Below are 5,965 nucleotides of genomic sequence, written 5' to 3' on the forward strand. Positions count from 1 at the left end.
TAGCAATAGACAGAGCATCAGCCCTTGTGCCAGTTCCCTGACTTTGATTCCCACAGAGGAATGCAAAGACAGTAACTGCACATACAGTGGGATGCATTACAGGAGTGGAACCCTGGGCTTAGGGAACCCAGATATTTTGTAACAGGCAGGAACCATGCCTGCTCTTTGCTCCAGAAGGAGACACAACCTCTAACTCCCAAGGCTGTTCACTAACAAATATCTTTGAAAAGATAGGTCAGAACAAAGGGAGTCAGTGCCCCTGCTTAGGAGATACGCAGAAATACAAGAGATCCATGGAGAATTGTTTCCCAAGAGCACGTGGTGAGAACTATTATTATTATTAATAGTAATAATACTATGGGAAAATGTACCCATACTACATAACTTCACTTCTTTTGGTGACTCTGAAATTATTACAAAGCAAGACATGGACTAAAGAGAAGTTACAAAGAGTAATGACAAGTCATGGCGTTCGAGTTAAGGTTCAGCGGCTAGACTACCAGATGCATTTCACAAATGGGTTTCTGTGGGGGGAAAAAACTGCTGTCAGTAGTTGATTATGATATTGGGCAAATAAGTCTGCAATTTCATGCTGAATAATCTATCACTCCCTATCTTAAAAACTCAGGCACTCACTCAATCTTTTTTGACAGGCAGCATGTATATTCTATTGCCAGAAAGGAAGGCAGTCGTCAAATTCCAATTTTTCTCTTTGAAAAGTGAACATTTAACTCAAATATAAGATCTGGAGGAACACATAGACCTTAATTACAAAGCGCAATTCAAGATTTGTGATAATTAATAAGCTGATGAAAAATTCATTGGAATTCAGAGAAGAATGAAGGGGATAAATTGGCCAGTGTTAATACTGAGTTCAAGAAATGTTTAAGTCTATTCAAATAGGCAGCTACTCCTCTGTCATAATTTAATCATTCATATGATTATTTCATTTTGCATATCAAAAATTACGCAGAGAGGGACTTCCCTGGTGGCACAGTGGTTAAGAATCGCCTGCCAATGCAGGGGACACGGATTCGAGCCCTGGTCCGGGAAGATCCCACATGCCACGGAGCAACTAAGCCCGTGCGCCACAACTACTGAGCCCGTGCTCTAGAGCCCACAAGCCACAACTACTGAAGCCCGTGCGCCTAGAGCCCATGCTCCGCAACAAGAGAAGCCACCGCAATGAGAAGCCTGCGCACCGCAACGAAGAGTAGCCCCCGCTCGCTGCAACTAGAGAAAGCCCGCGGGCAGCAACGAAGACCCAACACAGCCAAAAGTAAATAAATATAATTTTTTTTAATTATGCAGGGAGAATATTTCTTTAAACTTTGTGATTTCTAACAGATATACTACCATGTTAGAGATTTTTGAAGAAGACCAGCTTAGCTACCTGAAATAGGAACTTTTTTAAAGAGGTGAGAGAAGACATCAGTTTGAATCCTGGCTTTCGCCATTCACTAGCTGTGACCTCCAGCAAATTCTCTGAGCTCTTCGAGCCTGTTTCCCTATTCAAATGAGGATGATAGAGATGCATGAGGTTGTGATGAAGGTGAACGATTGTTATTGTGAATTAATCACATGCCTCCTCCCTTCCAGATTCTTAACCAAACCAGACCAGGAACCAGATGGAGATTGAAATGTAGGAACTGGCTTGTTATCAGTACAGCTTGATTGCTGAATGAGATGGTAACCAGGCTGAAACTGGACTTCCTGAATCCACCCTCCCCCTCCCACACCAGCTGCCCACCCACCCATCCAGTCCTGGGACCTGGCTGTGGGGAGAGTGGGTCTGCGGCATGACATCCAGGCAGCCGCAGGGAGAGTGCTAGGCTGTCTCACCCCTTGTGGGGAGCAGGAAAGAGAGCAGCCAGTGAGAGGGTGAGCCTGTTATTTTTCTGTCCTTCCTGTAGAATGTTCCGTCTTCTTGAATATCCATTGGTGCATTCAATTTCATTCATTCATTCAAATTATTGCAGTGTTTCTCCAAGAATCAGTAGAGGAGATTATACCACAAAAAAACAAAAAAAAAAAAACAAAAAAAACCAAAACAACTGTGAAACACCAAAAGTACCTGGCCCATACTAAGCACTTTTAAGTATTGGGTATTATTATTATCATCATCATCATCATCCAACTTTGTGATTTTGCCATATCCTAATAGCACTTGGTCTATCATTAATATTTTCTTTAAATCAAATTCACCAGCCTCAACACATATATATGGAGTCCAAAAAACATGATTCTGAAGAACGTAGGGGCAGGACAGGAATAAAGACGCAGACGTAGAGAATGGTAGCACAGGGAGTTCAGCCCAGTGCTTTGTGACCACCTAGAGGGGTGGGATAGGGAGGGTGAGAGGGAGACACAAGAGGGAGGGGATATGAGGATATATGTATATGTATAGCTGATTCACTTTGTTATACAGCAGCAACTAACACACCATTGTAAAGCAATTATACTCCAAAAAAGATGTTTAAAAAAATAAATAAAAGGGAAAAACAAATTCACCAGCCTCCTGAGCAAGTGTCTGAAGTTGCAGGTTGGAAAGGCTAGTTATGTTATATAATACACAAGAAAATAAAATACATAATTATTGAAATAAAACCTGATCATCTGAAGACCTTCCACAATCATTTCCACTCCCAGCACACCTGGAGAAACACTATTCTATGCAGCAGTTCGATCACATGTCCATCTGCCTGCAGAGATGGTACGCTGCGTGGGGACCGGCACCAAAGCTTGGTTCATTTTTTAGTTTGCAAATAGTTTGCAAGTACACGTGACAATTCATCCACCCTCAATAACTGTTTGCGGGATAAATGAATGAATGTGATTAAATGCATCAACCGATGTTCAAGAAGCCAGAACATTCTACACAAAGGACAGAAAGTAACAGGCAAATCAAGAAGCGCAGTGAGGCACCCTCTCCCTCTCGGCACCACCAGCCCCGGGAAGACTGAAATGACCTGCCCTCCCATTTTCTCTCTCCTCTTAGGACAAACTAACCTCCTGGCTTATTTGACAGCAAGTTGGAGGGGGGTGTAGGATGGAATGAATCTTGCAGTTGTAATGAATCAAAAATGGGAGGAGAAATCAGATTTCAGCAATAGCAGAATACTCTCACTGTTTAAAAAGCCTTCGCCCCGGAGGCTGGAGAAGATGAGAAACGGATAATTTATGTTGAAATCTGGCGAAGCCCTCCACAAAGTCCTAGTGCTTGTCCCTGCCTTTTGACTGACAGATATGAAAATAGAAACTGATTTGAAAACCTAGGGCTATTTAACTAGAGCAGCATTAATTTCTCTGTTAGAAACAAAGAAATTGCCTGGGGGGGGGGCGGGCAGTCACCACAAAGAAACGGATGACGCTAGTAGAAGGCCACGCCTTTTTCCAAATATTAACAAAACTCACACCAGCTCTTCAAGTTTGCGTGACCTTTCTAAGCTTCCCAGACCTCACATTGGCAAAAATCATTTTTTTTTTCCATGCTAGTTAAAATGCCCTCAAGCTACAGTCATTAGATCTGCTGGACAGCGGCATCATTCTGATATTATCGCTGTCTTCCTGTTTTCATGAATAATGTATAACAAGGAGCTATCGGAAGTGGATTCTTCCACGGCTGACGGTCTTGCCACCAGACAGGTCCCTGAATTCTCAGTCATTTCATCTGCAGCAGCAGCAGACCTCCTTCCTCTCCTCCTGGCTACCTCTGGCTGCTTGCTAGGCACGGAGACCCTTCCAAAGACACCCCATCCCTGCTTCTCCCTGGATAGTAAGAAAATTGGGGGGCGCAGGAAGCGGTGCCCACCACCTTCCTTCCTTTTCATTGTTGCTCCGTGTCAGAGGAGTAGTGCCGGAGCTACTGATGCCAAGCTCATGCGGTTTCATTCCTGGCCCTGCCCTGTGTGGGCCAAGCCAGCCTTGCTCTGTACTCAGAAGCCTGCCAAGAAAATGCTTCTCCTTGGGCACAGGGGCAGCTGCAAGAGAACCTCTACCTGTGTGTTTTCATCCATGTCTCTATGTGCTCGCATCTGTCATATCTTCACAAAGAAGAGAACCATCTTTCAGCCCCATCCCTTCACCCACTCGTTCATTCAACATATTTTTATAACCTGCAAGGCTTGCAGTGACCGTAGATTACAGAAATGACTAGAAAATGTACAAAGAAGAGCATCGATTGTGAGAGTGTGTAACAGAGGGAAGTAGCCGAGTCAGGGAAGGCAGTAAAGGATGTGAGACAAGGGCCCATACGGCAGTGGATGCGGGTTAGGGGTGGCTAGGCGGTAGCGTGTGCAAAGGGCCTGCCGCGGGAGGGGCAGGGCCTCGTTACAGGAACTAGAAGAAGATGCGGCCCGAGGGCACAGTTTGCGGACGGCTGCTGGGGCTTCTCTGCCCCTTTGATCCTGGTCTACCTTCACCTTCCCGACACTCTCCCCACCCTTGGAGTCTGAGAACTGCTGAGTTCTGACTGAGAACACGAGCGTGGTCTCCATCCTGAGGAACTGCTTTTATAAATTTTTAAGAAAGTTTTCTAAAACAAGATGGAAGAACGGAGCAGCCATCATCACTCCAGGAAAACAAGGACGCCTTCTCTGCCCGTGTCAGGAGGGGAGCTCCGACCGGCAGCTTCGTGACGTTACCTGCTAAGGGTGCCAAGGACTGAACCTTGAGGAAAGTCTGTGTGTCATTTGCACCCGAGGCAAGGTGCTGGGAACAACGGCTCCTTCTTGTCCACGTCTATTACTCTGGAGTGGAACACTCTTTGTACCGTTCACTTTATAGAAGCTAGTCCCACCCCCCACCCCCGTCGCCTCCCCCCGCCCGCTCGTTCACAGTCACTTCATCCCAGCCCTCCTGTGGGTCCACTTCCAAGGAGTTTCTTCCCCTGGACTCAGCCCTCAAGCATTCTAACTGAAAATGCCACCTCCTCCAGAACCGCGGGTCTGAAGCCTGGCTCCGCTACCTGCTGCTTCGTACCCAAAACAGGGGCTTCTGATTAAACCACAGAAAAAGCGCCAGCCAGCGTGAGCAAGAAAGCAGCAGGAGCCCGAGGCCTCCTGTGAACAAAGAGTCTGATTGTTTTCATGCAAATTGTTTTTAGTAGGAGGGAGATAACAGGCAAATGAAATATGGGAGATAGGCAGAGATTTTTTTTCTAAACCAATGGAAGGGGCGGGGAGTTCTTTAATAAAACCACAGTGAAACATCCAGCTCCCACGTTTCTTATCAAGTGGAAGAGAATTTCTCCTCTCTAACTCTGCCTCCCCTTCCTCCCCTCCCAGCCCAGCACCATCATGTCTCTTGCTGCTTCCCCGACAGTCCGTCTTAGCCTTGTCTGAAACAGTCTGTTTCAGAATGTTAGTGCTTTCTAATAATGAAAAGTGTATCACGAGAGAATGATTTGAAGTTGTAGGCAGAATGAGCAATATTAATTCTACTAGTTGTTTATTTTTAACATACTTAGGAAACACTGTGTCTAGCACATCAAATCCATGATTTTATTATAGGCTGTGGAGGCTCCGTTTTAAAAAGCGCATTAATATAGAGCCAATAAAGAGAAAAGTATTAAATAAATCATGATACGAGTGGTATACAAGCGTGGTAAAAACTGTAAAGTGGTGCATACGTGTATGACGGTTGGAAAACATGAGTGGGAATTCTTCTGCACATCCAAGGCGGTTCTTGGGGAACGGCCAGAAAAGCCCATGGTTCGTTGCAGTAACTTAGATGCAGACATTTGCATTTCCTTTTGGATCCTAAGTGAGTCTTTACAATTATGAATCCCGGGACATCCTGAAGTCTAAGATCTGAGTTCTCAAGCTGGTAGAGTGTGTCTCAAGCAGGGAGGAGTGTATTGTTTTAAAACTCAGGGCATCTCACATAAAATTCAGGTTTCCTGTTCTCTTTAAAAACTGGAAGGTCGGGCTTCCCTGGTGGCGCAGTGGTTGAGAGTCCGCCTGCC

Source organism: Leucopleurus acutus, assembly GCF_964270905.1.
Source record: "Leucopleurus acutus genome assembly, chromosome: 11".
Lineage (NCBI taxonomy): Eukaryota > Metazoa > Chordata > Mammalia > Artiodactyla > Delphinidae > Leucopleurus > Leucopleurus acutus.